Source organism: Colias croceus, chromosome 18 (assembly GCF_905220415.1).
Source record: "Colias croceus chromosome 18, ilColCroc2.1".
NCBI lineage: Eukaryota > Metazoa > Arthropoda > Insecta > Lepidoptera > Pieridae > Colias > Colias croceus.
The window spans coordinates 5,722,684-5,743,188 of NC_059554.1; positions in this window are offsets into that span (position 1 = coordinate 5,722,684).

Here is a 20,505-nt window from a genome sequence, read left to right on the forward strand (position 1 = left end):
ATTTCAGCAAACCCCCGTCTGTCTTCATTGCCTTTGTGCTTTTATGCCGTGTCATCAATTATGCATTCGTGTCATGATTAAAATGTATTATACAATAATTAACTGTATTGATAACGAATTGTCTATCATTGTGAGTTTCCATTTTCGAACAAAGCTGAACAAAGAATGGTAATAATGCAAATACAAATTTTCAACCTTGCCAATTAACTATTATATAAGTGTTTAATTCTAAACAATTGTGTGATTCTTTTATATTATAACTAGCTTTCCGCCCGCGGCTTCGCCCGCGTTTTTAAAGAAAAACCCGCACAGTTCCCGTTTCCGAGGGATTTCCGGGATAAAATCTATCCTATCTATATATATATAATCGGTTAAGTGGTTTAGGACTCCATTGAGGACAAACATTGTGACACGAGATTTATATATATATATATTAAGATAATAATGAAAAATATTTTGTAAATTGCATAGTAAGTGTTGTATTTTAAATAAGGAATTGTTAAGATACCTTGGAGTTGGTGAAGTTCTTCAGTTAAAATATATATTGAGTGAAAGTAAAGGAAAAATGCATCAAGGGAAAAAGCTCCTTATGAATTTTTTTTTATTGAGTTCCTTTTACAACAACCCGTATTGTGTAGAGGATTACAGATTATATCATAATATGCTGTATTTTGGTTCTAAATTCACAACGATCGCCACACCCGCGTGTCACAAATACTGTTAAAATATATCTTAAAAAATGACTTCACACCGCTTTATTCTTCATCTGCAAGACGCTTGCCCCAATTTTTGTAGAATCGTAAACCCACAAGATTTAGTGGACGGCCGGAGTTTTAACGACGACCCCTGTCCCACCCTCCCCACAAAAATTTAGTTTTACGACAATCGCAAGTGAGCCATTAAACAATTTTCTTTGGGCGATGGAAACAATGTATACCTTTGGCACTTTATTGCTTTTTTATGATAGTGGTAATAAGTAAAGTTTTATCAATGGATTCGATCGTTAGGAAGTTTTTGTTCGACAAGATTTTGTTTTTAATGTTTCAGTTATTGTGGCATTTAAATTTCAATATAATAATGCTATAAATCTAAAAGCAATTACGAAATACTCAACGGAAGTATAGGTTTGAAAGCGCCGGTATTGAGTGATCGTAGACGAAGACAATATCTATGGAAGTTCCCGTGACAAAACGGCACGAAATAGAAGCCTTTCGTCTGTAACAATACGCTTTGTGTCACTCCAATCTCAAAAGGATATTCGAATGTATTGAACTTAGAGAATTCCAACGTCGCCCCATTTAAATCTCATTCGCACCAATCTAATTCAACGCAATCCTGTAATACTGGTAAACACATAATTATAGTTGTGGGTAAATCGGTAATTATGTTTTCAATTGTTTTATTATTAAGTATTTCATAATTTTAGCTGAATTCTGTGAATAGGTTTTGATAAATTATTATATTGGACAAGGTAACCTTGTACTTCAATTATATCAATGACATGTTATATCATAATATATAATGTCTATGTATATCATAGTCTATGGACGGAACGACAATTTTCAATATAAAACATTTATTCAGCATAAATTAACGCTAGTTCAAATATAAGATAAAATCTATATATATTACAACATACTTAAACTCTACATACCTAATACTAATTAAAAATATATACTTTAATAACAAAGATATATGTACTATAAAAACGTTCATAATTTACCTGTACCCTATTGCTTCCTCTCTACATGTACAGCCAAAAATGACGCAATTGTCATAAATGTCAAACATATCTCAGCTCATAAAGCCTTAGAGCTCGTCCTGTTACCAAGTGTCTAAATGTTTACAAACAGTTCTACAACAGAAGCATACCCGACGGCTTTGTATAATTAAGATAACTTACACACTCGCATTAACTCAAATGATTACAGTCTATATAAATATAAATACAATGTCACATTTGTAAAAATGTACTTGACTTCATGAAATACTGTCAACCTGCTTTTGCCAAACTTCTTAAGAAGAAAAGGTATTTAAAAAATCAATACATTTAAATATCAACAACAGCTGTCTTTCCACTTCTAATTACAAACTCTAATTTAATACAAGAATATACTTTAATTGAATGAGCGGTTAATTTTAATCCATACTAATTTTATAAATGCGAAAGTAACTCTGTCTGTCTGTCTGTTACTCAATCGCGCCTTAACTACTGAACCAAATTGCATGAAATTTGGTATAGAGATATTTTGATACCCGAAAAAGGACATAGGCTACTTTTTATTCCGGGAAAATGACGCAATCCCGGAAATCCCACGGGAACGGGAATTATGCGGGTTTTTCATTCAAAACGCGGGTGAAGCCGCGGGCGTAAAGCTAGTTTTATATACTCTTCATTCAAATTTATTGAAGCGTAATCACAGAATACATAATAGTAGCTAAACGCTACAGAACGGACACTCTCCGCCTCCCGCCAAAATTAAACACTTACCTCACCCCGCACGATCAGACATGTTATGGTACCCATTTCCCCGCAAGGACGATACCAACGACGTCTTTAGACGAAACGCAACGAAGATTGACAACATTAATCAAATTGACTTAAAGCAATTTTATTATTTTGGATTTGTGATTATCGTTTTTCGTAGAAAATGGTTAGATATTGTGCTGTTTACGGATGTATTTCATCAGAAAAACGCGAATTTTTTTTTACGCTAGTCACAAATGTGCCAACCATAAAGAGTTTACACACACATTTGCAGTCTCTACAGTGTGACTGTCAAAACTATAATTTTGTATGGAGTGTCCGGGGTGTGGCGTAATCGTGATTTAAATGTGTTCAATCATTAAATTCTTATGTCTTATATTAATATTAACTCACCTGTTATAAAACAATAATGTTTCACAGAAAATTAACCTTCGGAAGGGCTTTAATTTGGGTACACATCGTACCTTAATTATATTATTTTAACCACTTTCAGTGATAACGTAGAATTTATTACAAAGTTCTTTGTATAATGTCCATTTGAAAGTTGCTCTCAGTTTAATGAAACTTCGCAATATAATTTCATAATTACTTAGTTTGCGGCTGATGTTTGCTCCGGTTTTATATTTCTATCTGCTTGCTAAGTATTTCTTTGATGCTACTAACAATGGGTCATTCAAATATTATTTTCTTGCGGACCGTCTTAGAAAAGCCAAGACTACCTATTAAAATAAAAACCTTCGTTATGGAAACTTCTTAGATCTTTGATTTTTACGCTTCAAAATTCTTCGAGACTTTTATAAAGAAAACTAAGAATTAATAACTTATCTGGAACTAATCTATAGGTATTTTAACTTAATAGCACTGTATTTTAATACGTAACTTTATTATTATCCACAACATGACAACAATTGAACAAATGGCTCTTGAATTTATAAATATTTTACAAAGCACGATAAAAATGGCCCACGAGACATTTTCTTTTGAGCCTCGTAGAAAGATAAAATTGTAAATTACGGGAAAACTCCACCTGCATAATGTTTCCGTCAATCATACAGGTGCGTGAAATTGAATCTCTTGAGCGCAAATCACACTAGCTTATATTTCCATACACGATGGTGTTACTAAGCTCGAAATGTGTAAAAATTCACCGTATTTATATTACTATAGAGTCTATTCCACGTTGTACGCATTTTTTTGTAAATGATAAACGGACCAAGCTTCTCTTGTAATATGTTTTTATTCTTTTTACGTATACAATACACAATCAAATTTTTGAGTTAAGAATTTCAATGTGGCGGAAGAAATCTTCTGATGATACATGTGTAAGATTGCACCTTTATAATAATCGTGATATCCATTGGACTTAATTGGCATTAATTACATAAAATATATCATTATTTGAAATGAATTGTTACAGATGGGTAGGTACTATAAAGCCAATCGTATACCACAATGTTTCAATTACTATTAACATCCTGATTTTACTACCACACAAATCACGAGTATTAATTTTATCATTATCAATTTACAAGACATTTATCCGAATAAAAGCATAATAAGGGTACTCTAAAACCACAACAAAAAACTACTATAAATTCAGAAATGTCCCCTTTATCGCGTCAGTCTTTTGTAAATTACAAAAACGAAACATTTCTAAAACTAAAAATGTTTTATAGCATATATAAAGCGTAGTTGGATGAATTGTTTCAAGGAGAAAGTTGAATCTTATCGCAACAGGTTGAATAAGAGAGGATATTGTCAATTTTCCATGGCTTTGTAAAGTTCGTGGCAACAATCGGGACGGATACGAGGCTTCGTCAATCGGATTGTGAATTTATGGCGGCAAAATAGCTCAGGTGACGAGAGGAAAAAGAGATTCCTCGAAGAATACGACGCCTTTACGATATTATTAGAGCTTCAATTTAATTGGGATAACATTTGCAATGTATAACACGACTGCATAAAAAAATATAAACTAAAAGCTTTATTAATGATTAAAATACATTCATATATTATTCCTTGAATGATTCTTTTTATTTTAATGGAGAGCGTTGGAAGACTTTAGACATATGGAAAGTAACATTAAATGCTATTCGATATTCTCATAAAAAGGCTTTTAAATAAATAAATATAAAATCTTCAATTCAAAACTGCTCCTTTCACGTGAACGTAGTGTTGTTAAAAACGTACCTGTTCAATCAATCTCAAGCATAACAAGTCAATAACTGCGTTAAAAACAACCGACTTCAAACTTGCACTTGCAACATTTACAAATACAGACAAAAATGCTCATAAAATAAAAACTACTAGGCCTATCCGAATAAAATTTTTATGGGACCAATTCGACACCATCCCGCATCGAACAAAAAAAGAATCACGTAAATCGGTTCAGAAACCTCGGAGTAATCGGTGTACATACATAAAAAAAAAAAAACATACCGGCCGAATTGATAACCTCCTCCTTTTTTTTTGAAGTCGGTTAATAAAATGCATGTTTATTATGCTTCAGCTAAACAAAATATATAATCTTTCATCTTTATAATTAGTAGGAAGAAGTTCCTAACTTCCTAGTAGACATATTGATTATTTATACCTATTTACAAAATTGGGACAGGTAACAGTAACAGTCCTTACATTTAAGTAAGCATATAAACATAATTTTTATAGATAAGTAATGAGGCTATCGCTATTGATAGAGCAATATTGGCAATTGTGTTTACGTCATCAGCAGATTCTGCCACTTGTCGGATTGCATAATAACTGCCTTTATGTAAAGCTTATTGCTTCTGGCTGGTAATTACAAAGACTTATTTGAGTCGAATTTATTGTTTAAATATGTTTTTATCTACTTGTATCGAGTATATTATTGTATCTTTGATAAAAATATTTTTTTTATTATATACATAGCTTGCTAGCTACTCACAAATAAGAAAAACCCGGTACCAGTTCTCTCCCTCACAACTAATAAAATGTGAGTGAGGGTATCATAACTGTATTTTTAAATTATGTAGTTTTACTTGTACAAATGATTATATTTAAACAACTTCACTTACACACAGGTAAATGAATAACCGTATCATCCAAACAACCAATGTAAACTGCAGCACTCCTAACATTTTGTAAAAGAAAACAAAATGTCCGTCAAGAGATCAATAATTTATACGTAAGTGCCGATCTCATGTGGCTCGTGCTATGCAAATGTACAATGAAAAGCGATTACATGTAAACCCACTCTGTAGCCTATGTCATCTTTGGTAAGCACCTACTTGATTAATTATTGATGCGATACAAATATCGGCATAATGCATAGAACTTGTTTTAATTTGTGAACTCACTTTATATTTAACTTATTGACTCTAACCTTGTTTAATTAAAGAAATACTTGAACCAAATCTGCAGTTCCAAAATAACATAATTATTTTAATTATTACCATATTATGATATTGTGAATGGAATTCTAAACAATTCGTAAGCTCAGTCATATACAGTACGTATTGTGCAGTGCAAAATAATATTTAACATTCACTAAAATACAATTCCAGGAATCTCATCTGTAACTCGTATCATAAATGAATACCTGAAATTAAACAAAACTTATTTATGACACAACCCGTAAACGTGTTCCTCAAAGTGTGTTTACTATTTGTTTCTAGCAACGTTTTAATTAAAAACGTTTGTAGAGAGCGCTGCGAGGGAATATATTATACAAAACTTCATGACATTGGCTTTTTTTTTGTTTAAAACCAGTTGAAAATGGAGTGCGGTTTCATTGTACAGGGCCATTTGCATGGTATTCATTAGTCTGGTTGGGGCGGCGCTGCGGCCACCCGCCCACGGCTAGCGACATTTTCCCGGATTCGAGGACGTTTTACACTTTTAATTAGAAATATTACCGTCTTAAGCAACATTTGTTTTGCTTTAACTCGTTTAAGAACATGCATAATGCTTTATAAGAAATTGTTGGTTCTTTCTGTGTTTCATTAGCAAGAACTGTGAATCTATTTTGTTGAAAAATGCTCATGAAACAAAGGATATATTATCTATCCAAACAGCTATAAAACTAATTTGTTTTAATTTTTAAATCAAATAACGGTACATTACACACAATGATACAATACACAGAAATGGAATATACAGAAACTAATCGATAACATAGCTATGTCAACGAACATTTTTATAAATGTATGAAATATACTATACAATATTACTTTCAAGGAATTCAGGAAGTGGGGAATACTTCTGGGAATTATGCTGAGTATGTCAATATTAACTGGAACTTCTTCTGGGAAATATTGACGATTTATTCTAATAATATTTATTGTTCGTTTTTAAATACATTATTTTACCGCTTATTTTCCAGCAATTTATCTCAGTCAATAATTAATTACTCCCACAAAAACCCAACCGTATATCTACAGAGAACTAAACGAGAATTATTCATCCCGTATCGACCCAAACTAATTTAAACCGTTCAAAGTAAACAACATTAATATTCTGTAAAAGCTCGAACAAATGTAAGGCGAAGATGTTATTAACCGGGCGAGTTAAACTTAGTTACGAGACAGCAAAATGCAATAGGTAGGGAATGCGAAAGAAGCCAGGGCCGTGGTTGCATTGCAAATGACCCTCTGGTGTATCTCGTGAAATGTCATCGCGGGAACTCGCGGACACGACAGCGCCGTGAATATTTACATCTGCTAAACTGTATTCACCTCTTGATTAACTCGGAACTTTTATGAGATTTCTTCGGACTTTTAAATGCATATTTCAAGTTTTAAGCCCCACGTGTCGTGTAAAGTGGAAGTTAAAGTATACAGTATTTAACTAACTTTTTCTCTTGAGTTGTAAGAATTGATCAATTTTGTCTGAGAAATATTAGACTTTCGGGTTAGACACAAAAAAACAATGTATTAACTTTTATCAAGAGTTCAATTTAACATATTAACAAGGTATAATACAAAATAGACCAAGCAAATGTTTTTGACATATCTAGTTACAACGACCACAGGTTTCACCGCAGGCCTTTTAAATGAAACCCAGCAAAACCGATTGATTGGACTTATCGATTTAATGCGTCTTTGATTGTCACCCGAATCATCTGCATTACAAAGGTGACACCTTTTAATTATACGACTATTTTACACCAAGCTTGGCATATTAATGAGATGGAATTGGGGCAATTTCGCCATGATCAGAATTCATTTTTCCTTTGATTTTGAAAAGTAACTTTGAAAGATATTAAAAGTTAAAAAAAACTTTACCTACTTGCTACTATCGATATACTGTACAAATATCAGTCAACATCAGTTTTCTATTTTTAAATGCCATGTTTATAATTATGATATCAAAAGAAGTAAAAAAAAATCAAATGTTAAATTCTTATTTAAGCAAATGTATCTTTAAAACCGAAGCGAGTAACAAGATGTACGTATAAATATTTTTTGTACGAAGGCAATTTCGATACTGAATGTAACTGTAGATGTGGAGAACTTTAAAAGATTAGAAAGTTGAGCCTCGCATGCGGCCGCGGCGGTTGCTCTGACTCTCTGTGGACGCATTACCGAGCTACCTACTCAGCTTTTACCGTATAATAAATACTTTGGCTAGAACAGAATATTTTACCGAGGTAGTATCGTTATGTATTTGCCGAAATTCTTGAAAGTGTAGCAGCATTTTTTTTTTCTAACATGTGAATGTAATGTAACTACACCTGAATAAGTGAATAATTTTTTTGAAATTAATCTGTGAGTTGACATATTTGTATACTAAGGTACTAATAATACCTGAACTTGCACTTATTTGAACGCATTATTGCCTTTCAAAATGAATTTCAAAATTCACAACATATCGTTTGCACCAAGAAGCTTAGTATTAGAGGATATAAGCTTCTTGGTTTGCACCATAGGTGAACTGTCAAATTCCATAACACTTTGTAATTTGAAGCTTTAGTACTTAGGCATGTATGTATATAAGCTTTGTAATAATACTTTGGTATATATACCTATATATATGCTAGATTATCCTAAATATATTTCTTAAATCAACCATTTAATAATAAATTTAAAAAAATATAAGCTACACAGTGTTTAAATTCCTTCTAGGTTATCATATTCCGTGCTACGAAAAGCTCTACGATCAGAAATTGATGCTACGAGCCAACAACTGTGTAGTTCTGACTTTCCTCAGTCGATATTTAGTTGTTCTGCAATATAAATTAAAACACATTCATTCAACATGCTACTATTCTAGTAATATTATAAAATCAAAAGTTTGTAAAGATGGTGTTGCCGCAGCGAAATCAAGTGGAACCGAACGCAAGCGTTTGTACTAAGTCATCGCGGCATTTTATATCAATGGATATATAACGCAAATGATCAAATCTGTATGAAAATATGAGATTTAATATATGAATAAATACAATGCATACACTTTAACCAGTGAGAGTTTACGCGAGTGAAGCGTTGGCAACATGTACTTAAAAATATACTTACATAGAAAAAAAATTAAAAATAAATCTTTACACATTCTCCACGATATAAATGCATGCCGGATATATAAATAATAAATAAATCTTTATTTCAGACACCAATATCCATACAAAGTTAATGTTAGTTATTTTATAGTGAAAAATGAGAAATCACTTTATTTCATTGAGAAGTACTGAAATTTTAATAATATATGCAATGTCTTTCTGATAAGTAAAATAACATGAAACAGATTCAGACAGTTTTAAATAAAGCCGTGTGGAACGTTATTGATAAATTGCTCCTCTATATTCTAGGAGGTAGCAACGTTGACAAGTGAGCATTTTAGTATAGTTGGTTCTTTGATATGCTGTTCCTCTTGCTATTTCGGTTACAGTCCGGGCTGTCTGGCTGGCCGCAGTGGTTGCGTTTATTAGTGCGCATCTTATCTGTACAGGAAAATATCCTTAATTTAAAGTCATTTTTTAACGCATAATTTTTAATCTTTTGCCTTTAGATAGATCCATTAGACATACATTTTTTATTGCAAGACGTTTTTTTCGTTGTTAAATAGGTGCCAGACGCAATTTTTATTTCAAAATAATTAAAATATCATCGAAATAAGTGAAATTCCATCAACATGAGTCCCCGTGAAGGATAAGTAATCACTGTGTTACATATACTATATATAATATTCATTTTACTATTTACAATTTTTTGCAACAATCTACCATGGTGCCTCCTTTTCCCAACGAACCTCAAATAGGACGTTAAATGTAAACTTGATAAAAACCAAATACATATCATCAAATTCATATTAATACCCAAAAGTGTAATAAATATGAAAGCATCTATTAAAAATATTAGTTTACTAATTATTTAATATAAGTATTAAAAAAGGATAATATAATATAAGTAATAAAGTTATTAGTTACTTATCTTTTAAGCGGACTCATGTTGATGTAATTTCACTTATTTCGATGACATTTTAAATAAAAAATTGCGTATGGCACCCATTTAACAACGAATAAAACGTCTTGCAATAAAAAAATTAAGTCTGATGGATCTATCTAAAGGCAAAAGATTAAAAATTACGCGTTAAAAAATGACTAAAGTTAAGTATAGCTTCCTGTGCAGATAAGATGCGCACTAATAAACGCAACCACTACCGCCAGCCAGACAGCCCGGACTGTAACCGAAATAGCAAGAGAAACAGCATATCAAAAACCCAACTATACTAAAATGACTTTTTTTAAAACGTTGGTAGCTCCCGTACCACTAAAAGCTGCAGCAGATGTTTTAATATTTTACCGAGTATAATTCTCTTTGAGAATACAGTTCAAAAACTGTCAATAACAATAGTCCTTTTTTCGTATAGTAGATATACATATTTTTTTATAGCAAATGCCTTGTCAGATTATAGGCTCTGTGTATTTGCACCAAAAGATATTTCACGATTTATTCTCTTTAAATGAAATATGAAATTAAAAACTAAATTCTAATATTCTTTTGTTTAATTTAAATAACAAAGATTGTTTACTAAAATTCAGTAGAACCATCGAAGTAATAGGACTGAAGTTTCTTCAAAATCAGGAATAAGTATATCGTCGGTGTATAAAATATAATTACTCACGTTGTAATTATATATTTGTACACACACTAAACAAATACAACACCAACACTATAACCATCCGGAACCGTCCAAATAATTCCCGAAGCAATTCAATTAACATTGATAGTCGCGCAAACTCAGGTGAACGGATTACCGAACGCCGGCATCGCATATATCAGATGAAAGGTAAATAATTGTTTTCTTCCCCTAAAATTGTCTGTGACGACGTTTATTGGTTTGTTTACGCAGAAACTTGGCGCCGCAGCTACCTGTCTCCCCTTTACCAATATTACATTATGGTTAACTTCGTTGCTGACACGATGGGAAAGACAATGCAAACTTTTTTAACTATTAGATATTATTGCTATCAAATAAATTTATTATAGGGGATTTTTATCTTATTGACTATTCTCATTTTATAGAGGTTTCTATGTGTTACTAGATGTCAACTACTTACGTATTTTATTACTTATGATGATTTAAATTCGAAATATATAGATTTTGTACTTGAAAATGTATAGATATATAGATTAATAAATAAAAAAATGTGTAAATATATAGATTTTGTACTTGAAAATGTATATTAATGTTCCTACATAGAGATCGGATATATTAATAGAGCCGAACTATACACCCGATTACAATAAATTTGCTTTTATTCATAGAACACGACCCAAAACCATTGAGCGGAATAAAGAAGTTAAACAAAATAGGGTTGGGTTGGTAGTAAGGTGAGGCGTCCAGAAAGTTTGGCAGGTTGGCGATAAATCGTAATTTATGTGGGCGCTTCAGACGCTCCCACGGTGCACAACAACATCATATCAGTTGTTCCTCGGGGCTGTTTGCGAGTCTGACGCACTGCTTCCAAACTTTAACAAACCCCTAGCTACGTTTTACAATTCTTTACAATTCTATATATGCATTATGCATGATTATTACGGACGAGTTGTATTCGAAAATTTAAGCCCATTCGTTACAAACATACTAACATGTGGTAAATCTTTCCTCTTTATAATATTAGCACAGATATAAATTGCCACTTGAAGAAGTAACTTTTTTCGTTGAGTAAATGATTGTTAAAATTAAATTTTCTTTAACGAACTTTTTAAACCCTATAAGCGAAAAATTACCTTTATTTCAAACTCTTCAGAGCCTAAGCAAATGATTAAGTGCCGAAGGCAAAATCACTTATCCAACCTTCTTTTTTCCTGAACCTTTTAGGCAATCTATTAATCAATTCGGATGAATCTTTTTTCGTGTCATAAACAAACGAGTAGAGCCATAAAGTAAAATAAAACAAATAGAAACTCGATGTTAAGAAATACCTTTGAATAGAAATTAGATTTAAAGAACTAGGACTAATTTAATAAAGGTCAGGAACTATCCTAATATATAGTGCTTTTATAAGAAATCAAATTGAATAAATAAATGTTTGAGTTTGTTTGTGTTCGAAATCCTTCGTGGTTCTAGGGGAAGCAACAGTTTCAGGTTGGTAATTTAAACCTAGACTAAGGCGTCTGTGCTCGTAAAAAATCAAAGCATGTCAACAATTAGGTAGATTTGGCAAGCTATCGTTAATTAACGATAGCTTGCTAAATAATTGCTCTTTAATTCTTATCAATTGATAAGAATTAAAGAAAGTTCGATCAAATGCGATCATCGTATCAATACACTTTACGAGCAAAAATATTATGGAGCTTGAAACCGAAAACCAATTTCCAATGATGATTAACTGCCGAAGAAGCCTTATCTAGGTCGTAATTTTGAAAATGGCAAAAGTTTGGTTATTTATAACTGCAATACTTATCCTGGAGGCTAATCTAGATCGAAGAATTACTTTTTAGTTCGACTATATTTCAAACTTTGGTAACCGCTGGCAATTGAAGTGTTTAAACTATTTGTTTATTTATACTTACTTAACAAAATATAGTATTTCATCATGTACGGCACTGACCATATCGTATATTCTTGCTATTCTATCAATGTTATCATCATTATAATGTATTCAATTTAAAATATAATAGAAGTATAAAGAAGTGGCTTGATTTTATATGCAAACATGTACAATAGTTCAATATCTATCATATTGTAAAAAATCTACTTACATTAATTTATAAAGCTTTCAGGAACTTAAATAGAAAGAGTAGAGTTAATTTGATCACTGCAATGGATTCGTGAGTGGCCTGAGCGTAGGTAATGAGAAAGACACGTGCTACAAACCCGCACGAAGGAACATTTAGCTAATCCTCATATATTCAAAGGCGTATTTAAGACAACTATAATCATATATTTATTACGCATCTAGCTTCCTTTATACACGCTCATCTACATTACCACTGTATTTCTTTCACGTCGCTAATAAATAGGGCAATGTTAATGTTCTGAACTGATTCCCAGCTAGAGTGATACCTTTGTAGCATAGGAAGGAAGGCTCTTGTTTTATGTATGAAGCCTTTCAATTCATTTGGCCGATATTCTTGAACCTTTGTCCTCCCTTTACGGGTCAGTTATTTATTGCTGTTGTTTCGGACTAAATTTACTGAATGTGCGTTTCCGAAGGTCTACTTTTGTTAGGTTATACCTACTATGATAATATCACTAAGTTTTCTTTGCACGAATGACGTAATATCCCAGAAAATATAGGAAGAAGATAGTTATTATATTACTGTAAATATTGTGAACGTGTTAGTAAATAGAGAGGCAACTAAATCTATGGCAAACCTTAATCAAGAAGCTTTATTCCAACCAGATTTCAAAAATCTGTTTGCAAATTCAAACAATTTTAAACTTTTTAATTTTATTATAAAATTCATTATTTTCTACATTTGCGCCTACATATTTTTAAATACGTCCCACATTTCATATTGAAGACGTCATTAGAAATTATTATGGAAATAAGATGGAAATATACAAATATAATATATAATATTGATGTTCAATAGTGTAGTTTGAAATTTGGAACACGTGCAATTGCGAGTTTCGCATCGTTCTGCAAAAATAGGAAGTGTTATAAAATGTCTGACTACAATTTTATAACTGAAATAGAGTGCACGCGTTGTAGAATATAGAAATTTGAAGGATGACTTCGTACACAATTACTAACGACTAGCTATATGATAAATTACCAGTTTATGATGATCTACTATGTACCGATAGTTGTACTGGATTTGACATCAATTTGTAATTTAATTATGACTAATTAAATTATGACGTTTAATGACACAGAGGGTACGTTTTTCATACTGGCAAAATTACAAAAAAAACTTATATTACATATTATGGAAAAACACCACACCTACAAGGTACGTAAATGTAAGATTCAACATCGTTCATAAATCCGCTGTTTAATTAATTGTACCAAAATCTTCGACCAAAATACAATGCAACTCAGAAAACGATAGCTAACAATACAATGCATGTTATCTAAATGTAAAGTTGCCAATCGTCCTTATCTGCACCAAACACATGAATACAAACATACATGTGTATCTACATGTATACGTAAGGTAAGGTTTCCTTCTCCACCAATATGTTTCAATTTAAACTAAGCCGCTTGTCGATACAGCCTCAGCCGAGAATATCTTCTGATTCCAACTGGATTCCCTGAAACAAAACAAAAGCTACTTGTTTAATAAAGCATTTCTAACTATTTTAGAATTGTCTTATTACCTTTGATCTTTTGTAACGTAATATTAGGTTTAATTCATGTAAGTAATTTTGTTAAGGCCTTAACATAATAGTAATGAATAGTGAATAATAATATAAAAGGTTTTGAGCTATTGCCAAATTATTTTGAATCTATTTAATTTAAAATCCCTCTACATACAAAAGCACAGCTGCAAATACCACAAATAAATAACAGAATCTCAATTGGTTTTATGAATACTAATCATTATTTATTTTATAAAAACACGGCCATCAAATCAGTATTCAGATCTTAATTTCGTATTTCACAGTGTCGCTTCGTCTCGACCACATTGTTGACAAGAACTCTTGTCACCCCGTCGAGTGAGCCTCGAAGCAAAATTGAACCAACTTCATACAAACTTAATAACATTATACACTTTGTAAAAACATAAAATATATACAATCTTTTCGCGGTTTTAATTTAAGCAAACTCCACTCACAGATAAAATTACAGCGTCTATTAAAATAAAATAACAAGTGAGGCTCGCTAAAAGTAGCGCCTGAATTAACCTAAGCAAAATCGCTGATAGGAAAAACCAATAAAGGAAATTCAAAATAGTTAAATCGAACATTCAGCGAGATGGCACACAGCTTCAACGAGGGAAATAAAAATGTTCTACGACAAACAAGCAATCAGTAGCATTTGCGAACTGGGGCTAAGCAAACACGCTTGAACGGCCCGGGCCCTGCCGAAGTGCTTGTCAAAGACTGCTACAATTCTCTTGTATTTTTATTTTTTGCGAGAAATCGTACTAGGCTCTTGAATTCGTATTTGGACGCTTAACGCTTGCATCAGAACAATTGAAACTGACGTAAATATTGGAATACCTACAGTTTAAACAGGAATTTTGCAGTAAATATAAATAGCAAAGTATTTGCGCTTAGTATCAGATTTCTTTTCCATAGTCAGGTACGTAGATTCATTTGACACACGTTTCACAGGTTTTCAAACAAGAAAATAATCAGTCTGATCTTTTCATCATTTTAATAGACAGATTGTTAACGCAAAGTTAATGCTAACGTAAGTATAGCATATTTACAGTTTTTTTTTTTTAATACAAGCAACCAACATGTATATTTTATATTGAATAATAATAAATAACATATTTGGCGCAAAACCATAGTTCAATTAACTTCAAATCCACCTGAAAAATGAAGTACGATTCACATTGGTCGAAACAGTACGCAGTGTCCAACCTAATCCGATAACTTTATACGAATCGAAACCATATATCAAATGAGGTGTAATTTCACAGGGAATAGACGTGGATTGGATCGGATACAATTTTTTCCGGTGGCGAGAAAATTCTAGCAATGCATCAAACAGCAATAACATATTTTTTTCAATTACGGTGCAATTTCGATGAATCATTGGTGCCGTTGAGCATTCCGCTTCCACCGCTCCTCGTCGACCCAGATAGCAAATGTTTGTGCAAAACTCACTAAATACACTTTAAATTTTAATAGATTTTTCCGTCTTGAATTTTTAATTAAGAATCATTGGAAGGCTTCTTTCTACCTTTTCAATAGATGAAGTGAGGGTGTAGCAGAAATTAAGTCGGTGACGGGAAGGCGTTGGAGTAATAAGATTTAAAATTATTTTCCTATTTACACTTGTATGTAAATTTGTAAATGATTATCAAATTAACTTTGAAATATTTTTTTAAATTCGCTCATCAAATATTCGGTGTTTTCGATCGAGTTCAGATTCAGTTTTTGCATATTTTACAAATTGTTTATTCTTTATTTGGCCACACCGTAAAAGGGGTATAGGCCTCTGTTACAAACGAAATAGCATAAGTCGCATTCAAGAGAAACTTGTTTCATTAAATTTAAATTCGGCGCCTGCTTATTAATTTTGGGGAACGCTCGTCTTCAAGAATTAATTCTTCAAAAGTTTTAAGACGAATGTTGCTGAATTTGGTGCATAAGGTATGATTAACAAAAAGATGGTCTACATAGAATATAACCGTGAATTCTCTTGCATAAAAGATACACAAACTAATTAATTTCCTTGCTTAACGTTGTAGTAAAATATTGACTTATCTACAAACGTAGATTCCAAGAACTTACCACATTATTATACTGTATACTGAATCTTTAGATATATCGAGTGAATGTGCGTTATCATCTTGCTGCATCTAAATATGCACAAGCAGTCAAACCTTTAAGTCTAGAACCATCTAATCAGGCGTTTGAAACGGTCATAAGCGTCGCTAGAGCGAATCCGAAGCGTTCTGTCCACACAATTTATCTGTGACCCGTCGCAGAGTAAACACGTGCATTTCCTGGCTGTATCGTGGAGCTAATCGAGGTGGCTTCCTACTGCAGTGCCCAGGAAATTGGACACCCGACTTGATCCGCTGACCGATGACTAACACCCCGCATGCTTTATTACTGTCATACCACAATTTGCTCTTGACGGCTTAAATCGGTGCTAGTTATATTTCCTTGAAATGCTCGAAATGGATTTGGTACGATGTCACTTCACATTCTCACATTTACTGCAAATTTATTTGTTTTTTTTTTTGCTATCGGAACGAATTAAAAATCTTAAATAAACTAAATTGCCTACCTACTGACACTTGATCTGACACTGAGATCAAACCTTTGAGACAATTAAAAGAAAATATTTATACGGTAATCCGTACGGTTACTGTAGATACTTACAAAAAAAACTAAACGCCAGAAAAACACAATGAAATATATTTTTCATTTATATATAAACACATTAAAGATAAACACTCAGACACTAAAAAAAATGAGCCACCAAACAAATATTTCCTCTAGTGGAGAATACAGAAAAAATTCTATGAAGAAAAAATGTACACCCGTTCTCTGATGCAATAGTTGCAGGTCTCGAAAACTTTTGCCTTTTTCATTTCCCCGTAAAAAACAACACCAGTTTCTTATTTAGCAGAAACTTTTGCTACTTTAAAAAGGCCTTATTTAAATAAAACGGAAAAGAAACTGCATCTTAATCATAATATTATGCAGTGTAGGTACCTTTACAAGACATACTAACCTAGAAACGCTTATAAGTAAGAAAACAAGTACCTTACGAATGTACTTTTATGAATACGTACTTTTAAGAAATAAGAAGTCTTTAAACGGCATATTAGAATACAGTCTACGATGTAAGTAATATATTTTCATTGTTTTGCAAAATTACTTTTCAATTGACATTTCAAGATCTAAATTCATTTATTTATGGTGCATTAAAAGCAAATGGAATTAAAACTATTTTGTATCTTTAACTGATATTAACTAAGTTTAAAGTAAACAAACAAACAGATTGAGTATTCCAATTAATACCGATCATGTTCAACAATCACTTCATTAAATATGGAAATGTCATATTGGCGACAACATGTGACGTTATTGCTTTGTAGTCATTTTGATTTTATCAACGTCTACTTAAATATTTCGAACAGTACGTATGAGAATTTATTATTATACATTACATATTTAAATTTTATGAATTTATTGATACAAGAATTTTCTTTCTCATGAGTTAAAAATTAACACATAAAATCAAGTAAAACACATATTCCTGCTATGATGTAAAATGGCATACCTTTATATATTTTCCATTTACAAACGAACCCATAAGTAATATTGCGGTTGCTTTAATGTTATTTCGTCAATGATGATCGTTTGTATGTATTATACACGCCGCAGTTAATTTATCGATTTTCTTAAATCCAATCGAAGCGAACACAGGGCGTATGTTAACCAAACGTAAAATTTCGATTATAGTCCCTTTTACGGAAGAATATCTTGACAAATACCCTAATAAAAAGGCTCGCCGCGCACCCGGGACGTTTGGAAAACCATTTACAAGGTTTATCGGCGCTATGGAAATAATAACTGAAGCCGTTATCGTCCTAAATTGATGTAATTTAAAATTATTGTTATCGCCGGTCTTTTATTTTTATTTCGACTGTATCAACAATTTTAAGCGTGCGTGTCGATGAGTGATCTGTCAATCTTCATCACTTATGAACCAATATTTATTTCATTCCCTTTTACGTTACGTTGCATGAATCTTCGTTATACTTCTTAATCTCTGATAATATTCCCGTCGATACGCAAGATTGACGTTGGCGGCAACATAGAAGTGCTTTTAAAATATAAATCGTCATTTTAGGTAAAATTGTTAACTTATATTTAACCACCTTGTTAATGTTTATGATATCAATCAACGAGCTTGAGTTTGATTGACGTCACGTTGCTCTCCCAGTCTCCCGTAGACACTGTAATTGTCTTTCGAGACGCGAAAACATTGCTCGACCGATAAAATGTTATATGTGTATGACAGGCTTTGTGGTTGAATGTGTACCGACCATATCTCAAAGACACCCGTTGTAATTAAGTAGACAAAGAGAGAGTTCATATTTGGTGTGGGCGGGCAGGACTATTGTGCTTGGCTCGTTATCTTCAGCCCAGTCTTTTCGACTTACTCGACAGATTGGATGCTGGTTAATCAATTTGGTATAGGACAATAATTCTCCAACGTAATTACAGGGCTCCTATATAAATTAATATTCAAAAATATGAACTCACCAATTTTTACAATTCAAAACAGTCCAGGCATTTTCCGATCCTACTAATATTATAAATGCGAAAGTTTGTATGGATGTATGGATGTTTGTTACTCTTTCACGTAAAAACTACTGAACCGATTACAATGAAATTTAGCACACATATAGAGGGTAACTTGGATTAACACATAGGATAGTTTTTATCCCGGAAATCCCACGGGAACGGGAACGATGCTGGTTTTCCTTTGCAAAAGTGGGCGAAGCCGCGGGCGGAAATCTAGTAAAGAATATATCAAGCCACTTCCATGCATTACTTTTACTTCAAGGCAGTTAAATGGAAAGACATAAAATAAGAAAAATACTTAAATAAACTGATGCACCTATGCAGCCTTATGGAGAAACTTTAACATGGAATTGAAAATCGTTTCTATCAATAAAAATTGTACCCCCAAATATGAAGCGTATATCAAAGAATAAAGATTATGTAGCTGTTAAAGACGAAGCGATTTAAAAGAGCGACTAATCTGTAGGAAATAAAAACTTCACTTCTTCCATAGACAACACAATGGGCAACATTATCCGGATTTTAAGGTCAATATCGATTCAACAGGGCGGAAGGCAAACAATCGTCTTTTGTTGCCTATGGCCATTGAAGTTTGGGTAATTAATTACTCTGAGAAACCGTCATTTTGCAGATTCACTGCTCCTATAGCTTCTTACCTAAAATTGAGTAATTATTTCATATCGGTCCCATTTATCATTGCCACAGATATCATTGCTATACCATAATACTTAAAAGAATATCCATATTATATTATCATTATTATTCAATTTTATAAATCTTATTATGTGGTCTAAAGAATAAAAGTAAAGAATAAAGTCTTTTGCCTTAAATAAAAAAAACATACTAAATCGTGAATTTGATGACGGTGATTGTCTTAAAAAGTATCCATCTACAGTTTACTCTTTCCACTTTATCAATCCATTCTGTTTGCTCAGCGAAAAATGTATATTAAAAACTCTCACATACTCTCACTTGAAGCCCTCCAGAAAAACAATGCTCAAATGTGAGCGCGTTTCTAAAACGAAACTAATAAAACATAACAAGCACAATCGAACGAAACACAACGTCAGTCACAAAGCAATTGGTGACAAGAGAAATTACGGGAACGAAAGTGGTTAAAAAAGTGAGAAAGGAATTGCGGTAGAAGCAATAGATGAGGTACAAAGCGAGCATCAGCCACAATACCGCATCCAATCGTACTGCAAAATGCGAATCATGATTATCTTACAGTGCAATTCTCATTGGAGAATGGCTTTGGTACCTTTAATAAATTTTAATAACACTAGTTTTATATAGCATTTACTGCATACAGTAAGGATTAAATGCTTTTTGCAATTATTCTGTGTATATATAACGTATTTTAATTAAGTCATGATGATTCGTTTCCCACAAGATATTTTATGAATTCAAACTAATGTTGATATTAGTTACTGATTTTTAAGAAAGTTCAAACAATGAGAAATTATTAAAATTCATATTTCTTAATATCAGAGACAATATTGTAAATTTTATGGTGTATGAAATTTCGTAACAATAAATCTCATTATCTTATTTTGGAATGAAAATGGACTTGAGGTAATAACGGCTCGCATCTGCAGCCGAATGTTGTTGTTGAACCCACCTTGACTGGTATAATTGCGTGTCTA